Below are 18,064 nucleotides of genomic sequence, written 5' to 3'. Positions count from 1 at the left end.
TGCTTCTCTTCTCTTCCCGGTCTACCTGCTCTGCTTTCAAGTTTGCAGGCTCTCTCAAGCTTTTACTTAAAGGTTTTCCTAAGTAGGTGTTCTTCCCCCAAACCTAACAGCTATGAATTCAATGACCTATAGAACCTCTTCCCTTATATGTTCCAGAGACGAGATGCCTCAAGGTCCACGTGCCAGAATGTGACTCTTTGGTTACCCCCCACCCCACTAGCCCCTACTCCCAGTGTCTCTTTGTCTCTTGTAAGAGGACTTGCCCTAGGCCACTGGTTCTGCTAAGGCCAGAGAAATGCCCACACACAGTTGCTTATGGGAAAGAGTCATCTGAGCCAAAAATGGGGAATAGAGGCAGCTGCATGCCTTGAGCCACACTTGCAGGATCTGCCTGTTCAGGCCTCTCTTGTTCTCAGTGGTGACCTGTCTGCCTCCTGCTCCTGGGTCCTCCTCTTTCTGTGACTGAGACACCTGTGCCCCTCCCCCACTCCCCGGTTGGAGGCTCAGTTCCATCCTCAGCCCCAGGATCAGCCCTGATCCAGGGCAGGAGGGGTTCACAGGGTCACAGTTGTGCTTAGACTTCCTTGAGCCTCTGCCCTCATCCCTGGGCCCAGCCTTGCTTCTGAGAGCTGGGCCACCCTATGCGGCCTCTGACAACTGAGTTCCTGCCTTTTTCCCCCACGCCGGAGTTTGTTCTACAAAGCTCAGGTTGGAGACCTTGTTGTTCTTGATTACAGCTTACTTCTCTGTTTCCATACCTCTACGGATGTGGTTTCTAAACAGTTTTCTATTATACTGATGAGTAAAAAAATTTTTTTAATGGAAAGAAAAATACAATTTTATTTTTAAATAAAAAAGAAAATATTTACTATCAACATCATTTTCTACTTTAAAAAAAGACATTTTATTTTATTTTATTTTTTGTTTTCTGAGACAGAGTCTCACTCTGTCACCCAGGCTGGAGTGCAGTGCCATGATCTCAGCTCACTGCAATCTCCACCTCCCGGGTTCAAGCAATTCTCGTGCCTCAGCCTCCCAACTAGCTGAGATTACAGGTAGGTGCCACCATGCCCAGCTAATTTTTATATTTTTAGTAGAAATAGGGTTTCACCATGTTGGCCAGGCTGGTAAAAAGGGACATTTTAATACAAACGAAGTAATCAAAGAATTCTGATCTCAGATCGCAGGATGGCCCTTTTCAAACAGAGGCAGCGGGTCGGTTCCCTTGCCTTCATTTTCCAGGGGTTCCTCCTCCCATGAATGGGCAGTGAAAGTTTCATCCTGGACCCATCCTGTCTCCATGATGGCTTTGGGGACCTGCCTTGCCCCATTGTTTTGTCTGTGGGACTGGCAACTTTGACCATGAGAGGCAGACTCCCTCTAACTGGAGGCTGACAAGTGGAAACTGTTGGGATTATTCCCAGAGGCCTTACATGGGGGCGGCTCAGCTTGATGAATTCTGAGGCATGATCCAAATCTGCCTCCTAGGCCCAGAACATCAATCTCCAAGGTCCCAGGGCTGCTGGGGCTCTAGGAAGCCATCCTCTGCTGCTCCTGGTGTGCCCCTAGGACTGGCTGAGGTTGGGAAGGCCTCCCCTTGCTGGACTAGAGGACAAAGTGATTCATCTTGATCCCTGTGAAATGGTTGTGCAACCCCAAGAGGCTGAGACTCATCAAATAATGTGCCTCTTTATTTTCTGTTCATTACATTGTCAGGCACAATCCAGACAAGACATCTCAGCACTGCTTCCAGACCTCTGCTTGAAGGTGGGATTCTTCAGTCTCCTGGACATTCTTAGAGTCTGGCTTTACACCAGCTCTCCTTTGCACAATGGCAACACCAGCAGTATCTGCCCATGTGCAAGAGAGTCCCCACAACAGCCCAATGGAGAAATGGAGGAGTTTCTAGGCCCATGTGACACTCTGTCACAATTGTCTTTTACCACTTAGGATGATGTAATCACTTTTCTCTCTCTCTCTCTTTTTTTTTTTTTTTTTTTTTTTTTTTGAGACAGTCTCACTATCACCCAGGACGGAGTGCAGTGGTGTGATCTTGGCTTATTGCAACCTCCACCTCCCAGGTTCAAGTGATTCTCCTGCTTCAGCCTCCTGAGTAGCTGGGATTATACCTAGCACATCTCCAGCCTACAGATGTGCGCCACCATGCCCCACTAATTTTTATATTTTCAGTAGAGACAGGGTTTCACCATGTTGACCAGTCTGGTCCTGAACTCCTGGCCTCAAGTGATCCACCTGCCTTGGCCTCCCAAAGTGCTTGGATTACAGGTGTGAGCCACTGTGCCCAGTCACTTTTCTCTGATTTTTAAGTGAAGTATATACATATATATACAGCAGGCAAGTGGAATTCCAAGCACAGAGGGCTTTTCAGCATAATTCTGAGAAGGCAACTTTCAGCAAAGAACTTGCAGACATGGTACAATTTTTTCTTGTTAAAGTCAAGGCAAGATTTTCTGGGAAGGGACATGAAGACCTTGACATAGTCTGCTTAGTTTTATTTATTTATTTATTTATTTAGAGTCTCCCTCTGTCACCCAGGCTGGAGTGCAGTGGCGCGATCTCAGCTCACTGCAACCTCCACCTCTCCGGTTCCAGGTTGAAGCAATTCTCCAGCCTCAGCCTCCCAGGTAGCTGGGATTACAGGCCATAGTCTGCTATAGTAATAATAATAATAATAAAAGACAATAGTGAACAAGAAAGAAAGAATGATTCCCTCTTCGCACAAGAAGAAAGTTCTGATGCTTTTGGTACCATGGGATCTTAGGTTCAATGTGTAGTGAGAGCTAAATAAGACAAATTTTATTTGTTCCTCTGAACACTTCTCTATTCCCATGACTATGTCATGCTTTTCCAATTGCTATAACTTATGGAGTGTTTTGATATTTGGCATCCTCATTCATTAGTCTTCCTTTTCCACATTTTATTGGACGTGATTACGCTATTATTCTTCCAAATTATTGTTAGAATCAATTTATCAAGTCATAAAAATGTCCTCTTTGAATTTTTATGGGAATTACGCTAAATTTAATTCTTAATTTGGGAAGATCTGACAGTTTTGACAACTTTGTAATACTGGCTCTTTTGATCCAATAATTATGGATGTCCACTTATTTTGGGAATTTTACGTCAGCAAATTTTAAAAGCTTTTTCCTAGGTTCTTATTAGATTCATTCATCTCCAGGTTTTTAAGATTTCAGCGCCAGCCTACTTTCTCTCTCTCTCTCTTCCACCTTCCTCCCACCTTTCTTTCTTTCTTTCTTTCTTTCTTTTTCTTTTTTCTTTCTTTCTTTCTTTCTTTCTTTTCTTTCTTTCCTTTCTTTCTTTTTTCTTTCTTTCTTTCTTTCTTCTTTCTTTCTTTCTTTCTTTCTTTCTTTCTTTCTTTCTTTCTTTCTTTCTTTCTTTCTTTCTTTCTCTCTCTCTCTTTTTCTTTTTCCTTCCTTCCTTCCTTCCCTCCCTCCCTCCCTCCCTCCCTCCCTCCCTCCCTCCCTCCCTTCCTTCCTTCCTTCCTTCCTTCCTTCCTTCCTTCCTTCCTTCCTTCCTTCCTTGCTTTCTTCATTTTCCTCTTTTGTGGCTAATATCTTCCCAACCTATTTTATTGCAAATGATTATTTTTAGTGCAAAGAAAAGCTACTGATATTTGTATCATGAGTTTATACCCAGTACCTTCTCGAAGTCTTGTTTGTTGAATAATTCTTATTTAAATCTTACATGCTTTCTAGACATACAAGCATATCTTCTTCAAATTATGAGCCTTGTCTCTTATTTTTAATACTTATTTTACTTATTATTCCTATTCAGTCGCAATTGCTAGAAAGTTCAAAACAATGTTGACAAATTCTTGGTGGTGCACACACCTGTCTTCAGAGAAATTGCATAGGGAATGCCAAATGCTTCACCATTCGAGAGACTTAGCATTGCTTCCTGAAAAGTCCTCTTGATCCTACTAAAACAATATTCTACTCATGACAGCAGGCATTCACCTGTCAAGGATCTACATCCAGGGAAATGTTTCTGCCTCCATCTCCAACTGGCCATGTGAGGCGTTTTAAGAAAATGAGCCTCAGACCAAGACCACACCAGAAGGCTTCTGTGGTTGGGCACCAGTGGCGGGTGACAGAGAGCTCCTACCAAAATGCCCTTAATGTTCCCCTCAGCTTGGTTTGACTTTAGACAGCTTCTCACTGACTCTAGGTCCTGACCTCCCTTATTTTAGAGCATTTTCTTTAGAAAACTTGTCATTGAAAATGATTTATCTGTCCCTTTGAGATGTCGGTAAATCTTTTCAAAAGCCTCTTGCTGGCCGGGCACAGTGTCTCACACCTGTAATCCCAGTACTTTGGGAGGCCGAGGTGGGCAGATCACCTGAGGTCAGGAGTTTGAGACCAGCTTAGCCAACATGGTGAACCCCCATCTCTACTAAAAATACAAAAATTAGCCGGGCATAATGGTGTGCATCTGTAATCCCAGCTACTCAGGAGGCTGAGGCAAGAGAACCCCTTGAACCCAGGAGGCAGAGACTGCAGTGAGCCAAGATTGTGCCATGGCACTCCAGCCTGGGAGACAAGAGTGAGACTCTGTCTCAAAAAATAAATAAATAGATAAATAAGTAAATAATAAATTAAAAAGTCTCTTTCTAGGTTTACAATCCAGGACTGTCTTTCCCAAGGAGCCATCCCTTCAAAATTTAGTAATCACCAAGGAATATATCACCCTATCTCTCTGTCCCATGGGAGGGTAAGAGCCTAACTTTGGTTGGCAGTTGGAAAACTATTCCCTGTCATAAAGCTATGAGAAACTTTACTTTTCCTTTGGGTAAAGCCAGTTGGGAAACAGAAATGGCCCATGATCTCCCCCTCAACCCGGTGCTAAAACACCCTGCCACCCTTCTTTCCACAGAGTTGAAGTCAGGCTTGGTTCTGGTCTCTCTCTTCTATTGCAGTCGTCTTGAATAAAGTCTTCCCTGCCTGTTAATTGTGTCTGGTGCAATTTTCGCTTTGACAGTTCCCAGCGTGGTGACATGGAAGCCTCAGCATCGGGACAATCCCTTAAAACCCCAAACCCATGAGGGAGACAACAACTGCCCTGGGTTACAGGGGGTCATCTGATGCTGTGAGACTGCTTTACAGGGATTTTCCTGCAATTTCTTGTGCTGATTGATGTCCCACGCTGGCATTGTTGAAATGAATTCTACCTGGTCAGATTCCTTTAAAATATTACCAGATTTGATTTTCCAATATTTTATTGATGGTTTTGTGTCTGCACTTGTAAGTAAGGTTAGTCTACAAATCCCTTTCTATACTAACTTTATCAGATTTACAGAATGTGGTAGAGGTAGTTAACAGTAAATGTAATATAATAAAAAACATTCTTGCTGGGCATGTTGGTGTGAGCCTGTAGTTCCAGCTACTCAGGAGGCTGAAGTGAGAGGATTGCTTGAGCCCAGGAGTTTGAGACCAGCCTGGGCAACAAAAATCTTTTTTAATTGGCCAGGCATGGTGGTGTGCACCTTAGTGCTGTAGGAGGACGAGCCACAGACAAAACTCCTCAGACAGTGGATTAAAGAAGGAAGGAGTCTTTATTCAGCCAGGAGCTTCGGTAGACTTGCATCTTAAGAGCTGAGCTCCCTGAAAAAGAAATTTTTGGCCCTTTTAAGGGCTTACAACTCTAAGGGGTCCATGTGAAAGGGTCGTGATAGATCAAGCAAGCATGGGGAATGTGACTGGGGGCTACATGCATCAGCTAACAGAACAGAAAGTTTTGTAATGCTACTGTATACAATGTCTGGAATTTACAAATAACACAAGTAGTTTAGGTCAGGGGTTAATATTATTATTATTGTTATTATTATTTTAACTCCTAGGGCTTGGTGGTGGTGCCAAGGTTGTCTGGCCATTTAGCTTCTGTTTCTTTCCAAATTTTGCTTTCTCCCTTTTCTCCTGTCTTACAAACTAGGCAAAAGTGGGGGAGAGAAGGGCAGCAGGAAACGTGGTGATCTCCTTTCTTAGTGCCAGCTACTGGGAAGGCTGAGGCAGGAGGATCACTCAAGCCCAGAAGTTCAAGGCTACAGGCTGAGCACAGTGGCTCACACACGTAGTCCCAGCACTTTGGGAGGCTGAGGCAGGCAGATCACCTGAGGTCAAGAATTCAAGACCAGCCTGGCCAACTTGGTGAAACCCCGTCTCTACTAAAAATACACAAATTAGTCAGGTGTGTTGGCACATGCCTGTAATCCCAGCTACTCAGGAGGCTGAAGCAGGAGAATCACTTGAACCCAGGAGGCGAGGTGGAAATTAGCCATGAGCCAAGATTGTACCACTGCACTCCAGCCTGGGCAACAGAGCAAGACTCCGTGTCAAATTTTAAAAAAAAGAAGAAGTTGAAGGCTACAGTAAGCTGTGATCACACCACTGCCCTCCAGCCTGAGCAACAGAGCAAATCCCTGTCACTAAAAAATAAAAAGTGCAAAAGAAAAATAAACAAAAAGAATTGTTTTACACTTAGATTTCAAGATTTAAAAAGCTGTCAAATACCATATATTCAAAAATTCTGGTACCATAAAAAGAGAACAGTAGAGATCTCTTAATGCTGCAATTATCCACTGAGGTTTCACAGTTTATGAATATCATGCTTTTTTGTAGAAATCTGCTAAGCTTACTGTTGAATCATTTATATATGCTGACTAATTTTCGAGCCATCATCAATGTTCATGAATTATGTAATTTAGCCTCAGCAATGTTTCACATGCATTTGAAATAATTACACTTTTCAAAGAGACTTAATACGTGCAACAATGAGTAAATTAATGTGTTTATTAACATCAGCAGTGCTCTTTTTTTTTTTTTTTTTTTCTGGGAGACAGGAGTTTAAGTTCAGGTAAAACGACACTGTTGGCCGGGCGCGGTGGCTCAAGCCTGTAATCCCAGCACTTTGGGAGGCCGAGACGGGCAGATCATGAGGTCAGGAGATGGAGACCATCCTGGCTAACACGGTGAAACCCCGTCTCTACCAAAAAAAATACAAAAATCTAGCCGGGCGAGGTGGCGGGCGCCTGTAGTCCCAGCTACTCGGGAGGCTGAGGCAGGAGAATGGCGGGAACCCGGGAGGCGGAGCTTGCAGTGAGCTGAGATCCGGCCATTGCACTCCAGCCCTGGCGACAGAGCCAGACTCCGTCTCCAAAAAAAAAAAAAAAAAAAAAAAAAAAAAAAAAACCACACTGTTGGCTTTCAGGCTTTTCTCTAGCTTTAAACCCTAGCCTGCGTGCTACTTCTGATTAGCAGCTAGGTGACCTTCATTGTACAAAGAGCCTTCATCCTCTCGATCTCGGGTTTTCTTTCTAAAGGGCCTTGTGTGGTTTCATCCCACGTTTTAAGATATGATAGCTGCATTGAACGACTTGGGAGATTTTCCTTCCTTCTTTATCTTTCCATTGGTATTATTTAAATAGCATGAGGATTATCTGTTACTCAAAAAGTAATCTGCCTTGTAAGAACTTCACATTTTTAATGAACTTAGAAACAAAAGAGCATGCCTATTAAACCGTCTAGGCCTGATGCATTTATAAGTGATTAATTATTAAATACACTTTCCACTTTTTCTATAATTATTCTATTCTTTGGTATTTTGCCATTTAAAAGGAGACTTGTTGCTTTCTGAAAATACTCTTTCTTTTTCTACATGACTACTGGCATTCACCTCTGAAGTTTCTGTGTCCAAGGCAAATGCCACTCCAAGGAGCCGAGCCTGTCTCTGCCTTCAGCCAACCTCCACATGGGTTTCCAAAGCTTAGTATTAAGTTGGGCATCAGATTAAAATAAACATCATAAACATTCTCATCTTTTTTCTTTCTTACTAGCATTTCTAATTCCTTTTATTTTATTTTTTTTTTTTAGAAATAGGGTATTGCTCTGTCACCCAGGCTGGAGTACAGTGGCATGATCATGGCTCACTGCAGCCTTGACCTCCCGGGCTCAAGCAATCCTCCCATCTCAGCCTCCTGGGTAGTTGATACCACACGTACACGTCACCAAGCCTGACTAATTATTTGTTTTTTAAGGTTTCTTTGTTGTAGAGACAGAGTCTCACTATGTTGCCCAGGTTGGTCTTGAACTCCTGGGTTCAAGCGATCCATCCACTTTGGCCTCCCAAAGTGCTGGGATTACAGGTGTGAGCCAACGCACTCAGCCTCTATTTCCCGTTGAACTGGTTTTGGTAAGATATTTTACAGGCTAACTGTGTATTTCATCTAGCAGTCAGCAAGTGTTTGCACATCGTTATAAATTATGTCTTGTTATGAACTTGTTCTAACAACAATTCACTCTAAGCAGGCATTCCGCATGCTCATTACATAATATTTTTGTCTCTGTGCAGCTGCACATCTGCACCATAGTGTAGCTCCCTGTCCCCGGATGACCGACTGGAACTAGGTTTCTCCATCCCCAATAGGCCTCACTGTGTCTCATCACACCAAAGTATTTTTTAAAAGGCTTAATGAAGACACCATCCTCTGTATCATCCCCCGGGAAGGCTGAGCAGGTTGCGCACCATAAATACACTTCAACGTTCCTATCTGCCTAAGCCTTGGATCCCCTCCTCTGTAATATAGCAAGGTAAATGCCTGCATCCTGACTGCATTTAATGGACCATGGGCCCCGGGTTGGGGTTGCAGCACCGAGTGAGTTATGAGAGCCGCCCCCAGCTGCTCCATCTGACAGATTGAAGCCAGGTTCTCTAGCCAGCGCTTCCATCTTCATCAATTCTGTTTGTTCAACGTTATGTTCCTTCTGCCCTGGGCTCACAGCCTGAAATTCATTCCTTCACATATTCCCCAGGTTTCCAACATTATAAATTGGCAAAGGTCTTGCAATTGTTTGGATGCCTCCTCCCAGATCAGTTTTGGTCGTCATTACCCGAGGGTCTGCCAGGATGTTATGGTTCTGAAAATAATAAAAGCTGGGAGTAAAATCAACAGTCCGCTCAAGGCAGCAGCCTCAGGTGAGTTAATTAAAGTCTTCAGGCAAAAGAAGATTGATCTCCAGTATAGAAAAGAGCTGCTATTGATGACTAGGGAGACGAAGTTTGGGGTTCAAGGTATTCAGATTTATCAAAATCTGCCCAAATTTCCACATTCCAATTCTTAGAGTCTCTCTCCTTCCTAATTAATCCCTTGTTACAGAAGAGATCTAGCCAGGTCACAAAATGAATTTGTATTGTATTTTACTTGGAGTTTGGTTTTTAGAAATCCTGACCCTGCCTGTAATCCCAGCATTTTGGGAGATCATGGTGAGAGGATCACTTGAGCCCAGGAGTTCAAGACCAGCCGGGGCAACATAGGGAGACCCTCATCTCTACAAAAAATTTTACAGACTAGCCAGGTGTGGTGGTGCGTACCTGGAGGTCCCAGCTACTTGGGAAGCTGAGGTGAAAGGATCGTTTGAGCCTGGGAGGTAAAGGCTGCAGTGAGCTGTGATCATGCCACTATACTCCAAAAAAAAAAAAAAAAAAAAAAGAGACTGAAAGAGAGATAGAGAAAAGAAATCTTGGCCCTGTGACCATAAGAAATAATGAGTTATTTCAGAGTAATCTAATAATTATCTGGTTGTCTATCTTTGCCTTCCATTGGAAATTTACAGCCCTAAATTTGTTTCTTTTTTTTTTTTCCTCCACTTTTTCCAGTATGGTCAGAAAAATCCAGCCCATTCTACAAGAAGAATCTAATATAAGAATCTTACAACGTTCTGTTACAACAGCTACTTGATGTCCCAAGGCCTTGCTTGCCATAGGCAGCTGACCCCAGGCAATTACAGATTCTAATTTAGGTAACTGATTTGTCAAAGCACGTCATGAACGGCTAGCATCTCACTTTCCACTGGCAATGAAGTCGCTGTGGCCTTCAAATCTAAAAAGATGAAAGGAACAATTCCAGATTCCTATATTCACATATTTGTTCTCCAAAAACCCCTTTTAAAACCAAAACAACTGTGGAAAGAGCATGCAGAGCAAAAGCCAGGGAAGCCACCAGTGGGTGGGAGAAGCTGTCACTAACGGGCAAGGATGACTTTCAAGAGCTCCCAAGGGAGGGGCTGGGCATCTCACTTGCCCCACACTTGGCTACTGGCACCTTCAGAAGACAGTGTCCTCTCCTTCTCTCCTGACTTCTAGATCTTTCTCTAGAGCCTCTCACTGGGGAACAAAGCAAGAACCACACAAGGAAGGGGCTTCTGGGAAGTCTCTGCCAACCAGAGGAAAGCTTCGAAGGGAATGGTGGTGACAGGGAATTGACACAGACAATCCCGTATAGCGAGATGGTTTCTCTTGTAGCTGTTTCACTTTGAAGACGCCGACAGACCCACACCCTCTGAGTGCTAACAGTAGTCTTAAAAGCGTCATGGAAGGCCGGACATGGTGACTCATGCCTGTAATCCCAGCACTCTGGGAGGCCGAGGCTGGTAGATTACCTGAGGTCAGGATTTCGAGACTAGCCTGGCCAACATGGTGAAACCCTGTCTCTACTAAGAATACAAAAAATTAGCCGGACGTGGTGGCAGGCAGCTGTAATCTCAGCTCCTCAGGAGGCTGAGGCAGAAGAATTGCTTGAACCTGGGAGGCGGAGGTTGCAGTGAGCCAAGATCACGCCACTGCACTCCAGCCTGGCGACAGAGCAAGACTGTCTAAAAAAAAAAAAAAGAAAGGAAGTGTCATGGAAGGACTTAGGCTCTTCCCCACAATGGCCACTTGGACCCTGGACTGGGGCAGACAGCAATGAAAACCAAAGAAGGAATGGAAAGAGGATAACAAAAATCATATGTTTTTATTTTTATTTTATTTTTGAGATGGAGTCTCGCTCTGTCACCCAGGCTAGAGTGCAGTGGTGGGATCTCGGCTCACTGTAACCTCTGCCTCCAGGGTTCAAGCGATTCTCCTACCTCAGCCTCCCGAGTAGCTGAGATTACAAGGCGTCCACTACCACACTTGGCTAAATTTTTTTTGTATTTTTAGTAGAGATAGTGTTTTACCATGTTGGCCAGGCTGGTCTCAAACTCCTGATCTCAAATGATCCGCCCACCTCAGTCTCCCAAAGTGTTGGGATTACAGGCGTGAGCCACCGCGCCCGGCCAAAAGTAATTTATTTTTTAAAACCTGGCAGGAGGAATTTGCCCATCTGAGATACAGACTATAAGGGCTGAAGGTGCCTGTGAGGAGAACGAAGACGTCCTTTTGCTCTAGAGGACTCTGTATTTTCAGAGCTGTCAATTAGCGTGTTCCTCTGTCTCTCTCTCTCTGAATCTCCTTCCCAAGGTTGCAAGCATAACCAAGGCCCTCCAGAACAAAGGCGCTCGATTTCACTAATAAAGCAATGCAAAATGAAACAACTGTGTCATCCTATTAGACCTCTAGTATTACTGAAAATAAAGCAAGTGACAGCAAAAGTCCATGAGAAGAGGAGGACATGAGCACTCTCACTCACACTCATGACAGTGCAAATTCGTGTGTTTCTGGAAGGCAATTTGTTAACTTACCCAAGACTCCAAATTCAGTCAAAGAGGCATCAAGGAGCCCACATCTGCCCCTGTGATTTCATCCCCAGTCAATCAATGGTTCCAGTTTCCCAATCCCTTGCCCACCAAAGTAGCCTCAAAAAACCCTAGCCTCTGAATTCTCGGGGAAATGGGTTTGAAAAATTTCTCCCTGTTCCACTCGCTCGGCAGGGAATAACATTTTAACTAAACATACCGTATTACTCTCAGAAACCTAGCCCACGGAAATACTGAAACCGCCTTTGCAGAATGGCTCAAACCTGTGATCCCAGCACTTTGGGAGGCCGAGGCAGGCAGATCACGAGGTCAGGAGTTGAAGACCAGCCTGGCCAAGATGGTGAAACCCCGTCTCTACTGAAAATACAAAAATTAACTGGGTGTGGTGGCAGGCGCCTGTAATCCCAGCTACTCGGAAGGCCGAGGCAGAGAATTGCTGGAACCTGGGAGGCGGAGGTTCCAGTGAGCTGAGATGGCGCCATTGCACTCCAGCCTGGGCAACAAGAGTGAAACTCCATCTCAAAAAAAATAAATAAATAAATACAAAAATTAGCTAGGTGTGGTGGTGCACACTTGTAGTCCCAGCTACTCAAGAGGCTGAGGCAGGAGAATCGCTTGTACCTGTGAGGCGGAGGTTGCAGTGAGCCCAGATGGCTCCACTGCACTCTAACCTGGCGACAGAGCAAGATTCTGTCTAATAACAATAATAATAATAGTAATAACAAGTAATAAATGAGAGAAATCTAATGTGACTGACTCTGTCTTGCTTCTAACCTCACAAGCTAAATTGGTTTTTTGCTTATTTTAGTGCAGAGGTCAAGAAACTATGAGAGGAATTTAGTTTATAGCTAAACTTACAGGCAAGGAAAACGGATCCCCCCACCACTCCTTGGAAGCTGCATTCATAAGATGAGGGTAGAACTAAGGTAGAGGCTTGAACTTTGCTAAGAAATAGGCAGAGTTAAACAATGACCGGCAAGTGCTTAGCTTGTTTTTCTATAAGTTGCTTACTGTCCAGAGTCACTTAACTGGGGGTTAAGTGGCAAGATTTATACTTCCCCCAACTACTCCTATAGATGACATCACTATTGTGAAATCTAAAAAAACTGGTCTATGAGATATTTTTCAGATTTAGCATTTTGACAGACCAAGAGATACCACTTGGTCCTGAGACGACCCACCCCCACCACAACCCACTCCAGCTCCCAAGAACTGATTCAGCCACGTGAAGGCAGATTTATTTATTTATTTAGACAGAGTCTTCTGCCACCCAGGCTGGAGAGCAGTGGCATAATCTCAGCTCACTGCAACCTCTACCCTCTAGGTTCAAGGGATTCTCCTGCCTCAGCCTCCTGAGTAGCTGGGATTACAGGCACACACCACCACACCTAGCTAATTTTTGTATTTTCAGTAGAGACGGGGTTTTATCTTGTTGGCCAGGCTGGTCTCAAACTCCTGACCTCAAGTGATCCGCCCACCTCAGCCTCCCAAGTGCTGGGATTACAGGCGTGAGCTATCGTGCCTGGCCAGATTTAGATGCCCCTGGGGTTTCATCCCCAGTCAATCAATGGCTCCAGTTCCCCAACCCCCTGCTCACCAAAGTACCCTTTAAAAACCCTAGCCTCTGAATTCCCGGGGAAATGGGTTTGAAAAATTTCTCCCTGTTCCCCTCGTTTGGCAGGCCCCGTGATTATTAAACTCTTTCTAGGTGGCAACACCTCCCATTCTCGTTGGTTTCTTCCGGAGCAGCAGGCAAGAGGAATCCACTGACCTGTGGCGATTCTGACATGAGCATGAAAAGATGTGTACAAGGATGCTCCGTGGGTGTGGCTTGTAATAGTCCCAAGCTGGAAATATCTGAAACTCCCATCAGTGGCCATCTGGTTCTTGTAACAATATGAAGAGGGGGACTTTCTCCATTGCCCCATTGTTGACACCCAAGACTCCATTCTCAGACAGAGAGGCATCAAGGAACCCACATCTGCAGAGAACCATAAACAATGGGGGTCAAATGTCCTCTCAGGGTTCTGCAACCCCACATCTTCACTAACACACTCTGGCCCTCCTCTTGGCCAGGGAGACCTGGGCTGGAGAGAGAGGGAAGAACTGTCAGAGAGGTGAGTGCTTGGCCAGGTAAGAAAAACTGTGGCTTTTCCCTCCCCCTTACCATGAAAAAGGAGCTGAGGTGCGCACCTCTGCCCCAAGCCAGGTGAGGATACCTCCCAGAGAAGCAACGGTAGAGGCTGGGAGCCTTCACTAAGGGGAGACTCACATTTTGTTCCCCAGTGAGAGCAACCCATCCTGCCTGCGGGACCTTGCTGCACTCTCTGCCTTCTGACCTCTAATAGGGAAGAGGGAGTTGGAGGGAGACCACGGGATGGAGGCTAGTGCGGTCACCACACTTCCACCCCATGACGTCACAGGATGAGGGAGCTTCCAAAATGCAGGTGGACCCCAAGGAAGGGAGTGAGGCGTGAGTGGCCACGCAGAGCCCATCCAAGAGGGCAGACAACTGGGTGAGAACACCCCCAGCAGGCCAAGGCTGTGGGGTGTGACACGGAGGAGGACAGGACCCAAGGCAGGATGGGGAGCAACTGAGCCGGTGCATCTCCCTCATGGGGGCGCTGTGCAGTGCAGGCGCCCCCATGGGACACGCACCCTTCCTCGAAGAGCCGCCCATGCAGCAGAGCAGAGCTAGCCAGAGGAGCGTTAAGCGACTCAGGCTGACAGAGGTGCTGGGAAAGAGTTTCAAGGAGGAGCTGGAACTGTTACAGGCATTCAAAGGAGAGTGACTCCATTTTGAACAGGGGCTGGGCAAAATGAGGCTGAGACCTACTGGGCTGCGTTCCCAGGAAGTCAGGCATTGTTAGACGTCTGATGAAATAGCCACGCAATGAAACAGGAAAAAAAAAAAAAAATTAGCCGGGCCTGGTGGCGCACACCTGTAGCCCCCGGGAGGATCGCTGGAGCCCAGGAGTTCGAGGCAGCATTGAGCTAAGATCTCGCTGTTGCACTCGGCCTGGTTGACCGAGTGAGACCCCGACTCTAAAATAAGTAAATAAAAAGAACCAAAAAGTGTCTAGTTACGGATGATTTTTACTTTCCTGTAGACGCTATTGTCTATAATAAAAAATGCTGCATTTGTAAAGAGAAAATTAAAAAAAAAAAGCAAGAAAGAAAACTGTTAAAACTGAATTGGTAGAAGAATGGGTTAGTGAGACAATCCCTTGGAGAATCTCGTGCTTTGGGAAATCTCCGTGCTGTCTGTAGAAGGATTGCACCAGTGACGCGGTGACACCCATCTCCTCCCAGCCCCGCCTCTTTCCTTCCGGTCCTCTGCTGAGGCTTGGGTCGGCTTGTGCTGCCACCTAGAGGTCGGCGGCAGACATTACTTCAACCTCTCTTCCGCAGGGGCAGCCGCTCCAAGCTGCAGTTTTCCATTTTCATTTTAAGCCCTTGGATTTCAGAGTTGAGGATGGATCTTTGTGGGAACTTCCAGAAGTCAAGATAGGGGAGAGGGCAAGACAGAATGAGATAGAGAACATCTGTGTGTGCATCTGTACATGCAGGGCCCAGTGCAAAACGAAAACGTGGGGGCCCCTTGTTAAAAAATTATTGAGAATCTCAAAACCGTAACAGTAGAGCATTAAATCAAGGGCAGCGCCCTCTGAGAATGAGCCCTCTGGGACTGCACAGGTTATAGGCTGCATGTCTATGAAGCCAGCTGGCATGCTTGTATTTGGACTTAAGTTAGCAATGCTTTCGTATGCTGTGCCTAGGTGTGTATGTGTACAAATATGTGTATTTGTGTGTATGCATCATGTTGGCGTGCACCTGCTTGTACAAACGTGCTTAGATGTCTGTTTTTTGTTTTGTTTTGTTTCGTTTTTTTGAGACGGAGTTTCTCTTTTTCACCCAGGCTGGAGTGCAGTGGCTCAATCTCAGCTCACTGCAACCTCCACCCACCGGATTCAAGCGATTCTCCTGCCTCAGCCTCCCGAGTTGCTGGGATTACAGGCACCCGCCACCATGCCCGGCTAATTTTTTTTTTTTTTTTTTTTTTTGACGCAGTCTTGCTCTGTCCCCCAGGCTGGAGTGCAGTGGCACGATGTCGTCTCACTGCAAGCTCTGCCTCCCGGGTTCACGCCATTCTCCTGCCTCAGCCTCCCGAGTAGCTGGGACTACAGGTGCCCGCCACCAAGCCCGGCTAATTTTGTTTGTATTTTTGGTAGAGACAGGGTTTCACCGTGTTAACCAAGATGGTCTCGATATACTGACTGTGATCCGCGCACCTCGGCCTCCCAAAGTGCCAGGATTACAGCCGTGAGTCACCGTGCCTGGCCACCTGGCTAATTTTTATATTTTTAGTAGAAACGGGGTTTCACTATGTTGGTCAGGCTGGTCTCGAACCCCTGACCTCGGGCAATCCACCCACCTCGGCCTCCCAAAGTGCTAGGATTACAGGTGTGAGCCACCACGCCCGGCCTTAGATGTCTGTGTGTAAGTTCATGCATGGTGTGTTTGTGTGTGTGTGTGCATATATGCATGTGAGAGACAGCAGGTATCCCTGTTCCAGGGAAGGACAGGGGCCTCAGGTTTCTCACTCCAAGGCTGCTGACGAATAGCAAGAGGGGCTGGGTGCGGTGGCTCACGCCTGTAATCCCAGTACTTTGGGAGGCCAAGGCAGGCAGATCACAAGGTCAGGAGATCGAGACCATCCTGGCCAACATGGTGAAATCCCCTCTCTACTAAAAATATAAAAATTAGCCAGATGTGGTGGCAGGTGCCTGTACTCCCAGCTACTCAGGAGACTGAGGCAGGAGAATTGCTTGAACCCAGGAGGTAGAGGTTGCAGTGAGCCAAGATCATGCCATTGCACTCCAGCCTGGTGACAGAACAAGACTCCATCACAAAAAAAAAAAAAAAGAAAAAGACTAGGCTTGGTGGCTCACACCTGTAATCCCAGCACTTTGGGAGGCCGAGGCGGGTGGATTATGAGGTCAGGAGATTGAGACCACGGTGGAACCCTGTCTCTACTAAAAAATACAAAAAACTAGCTGGGCGCGGTGGCAGGCACCTGTAGTCCCAGCTACTCGGGAGGCTGAGGCAGGAGAATGGTGTGAACTCGGGAGGCGGAGCTTGCAGTGAGCCGAGATCGCACCACTACACTCCAGCCTGGGCGACAGAGCGAGACTCCATCTCAAAAAAAAAAAAAAAAAAAAAGAAAGAAAAGAATAGCAAGAGAGTGTCTTCCCATAAGAGGAGCTTGTCAGTTCCCACTCACTGAACTGCAGAGCTCTTGGCACAGAAAAACTCTGTTCAAACCTCAGCACTAAGGGAAGACCAAATTCTAGCTGCATCAGGATGTGTCCCTTGGATGACTCCAGCACCACCATCCTCTCCCCATTAAAAATGTCGCCTGAGGCTGGGTGTGGTGGCTCATGCCTGTAATCCCAACACTTTGGGAGGCTCAGGAGGGAGGATCACTTGAGCCCAAGAGTTTGAGACCAGCCTGAGCCACATAGCAAGACCCCATCTGTACCTTAAAAAAAATGTCCCTCACACCTGTAATCCCAGCACTTTGGGAGGCCGAGATGGGTAGATCCGGTTTGAACCAGTTTGATCCGGCTTGATCCGGTTGGATCCGGTTTTAGCCGGTTTGATCCGGTTTCAGCCGGTTTCAGCCGGTTTGATCCGGTTTGATCCGGTTTGATCCGGTTTCAGCCGGTTGGATCCGGTTTGAACCAGTTTGATCCAGTTTCAACGGGTTTGACCCAGTTTGATCCGGTTTGATCCGGTTTCAGCCGGTTTGATCCGGTTTCAGCCGGTTTGATCCGGTTTCAGCCGGATTGAACCGGTTTGATCCGGTTTCAGCCGGTTTGAACCGGTTTGATCCGGTTTCAGCCGGTTTGAACCGGTTTGAGCCGGTTTGATCCGGTTTCAGCCGGTTTGAACCAGTTTGATCCGGTTTCAGCCGGTTTGAACCGGTTTGATCCGGTTTCAGCCGGTTTCAGCCGGTTTGATCCGGTTTCAGCAGGTTTCAGCTGGTTTGATCCGGTTTCAGCCGGTTTGATCCGGTTTGAACCGGTTTGATCCGGTTACAGCCGGTTTGATCCGGTTACAGCCGGTTTGATCCGGTTACAGCCGGTTTGAACCAGTTTGATCCCGTTTGATCCGGTTTCAGCCGGTTTGATCCGGTTTCAGCCGGTTTGATCCGGTTTCAGCCGGTTTGATCCGGTTTGAACCGGTTTGATCCGGTTTCAGCCGGTTTGATCCGGTTTGATACGGTATCAGCCGGTTTGAACCAGTTTGATCCGGTTTGATCCGGTTTGATCCGGTTTGATCCGGTTTGATCCGGTTTGATACGGTATCAGCCGGTTTGAACCAGTTTGATACGGTTGATCCGGTTTGATCCGGTTTGATCCGGTTTCAGCCGGTTTGATCCAGCCGATTTCATCAGGTTTGATCGGTTTGATCCGGTTTGATCGGTTTGATCCGGTTTGATACGGTATCAG

General features: G+C 46.2%; 1 long non-coding RNA gene across 2 annotated transcripts; it reads left to right on the top strand.

Moving 5' to 3' along the window:
* The first annotated feature begins 1,219 nt into the window (after positions 1–1,219).
* On the top strand, positions 1,220–10,466 carry LOC115892640. 2 transcript variants are annotated; one of them, XR_004052503.1, is made up of 4 exons: positions 1,220–1,767; positions 8,386–8,624; positions 8,847–9,009; positions 9,691–10,466. It is a non-coding gene; the product is annotated as an uncharacterized LOC115892640 (long non-coding RNA). The 2 variants fall into 2 exon arrangements; XR_004052502.1 differs by lacking the exon at positions 1,220–1,767 and having other exon boundaries at positions 7,972–8,624.
* The last annotated feature ends 7,598 nt before the right edge of the window (positions 10,467–18,064 follow it).

This window comes from Rhinopithecus roxellana, chromosome 13 (genome assembly GCF_007565055.1).
Source record: "Rhinopithecus roxellana isolate Shanxi Qingling chromosome 13, ASM756505v1, whole genome shotgun sequence".
Classification (NCBI taxonomy): domain Eukaryota; kingdom Metazoa; phylum Chordata; class Mammalia; order Primates; family Cercopithecidae; genus Rhinopithecus; species Rhinopithecus roxellana.
The sequence above is the reverse complement of the archived record's forward strand: the minus strand, read 5'-3'. Positions and strand labels throughout refer to the sequence as shown.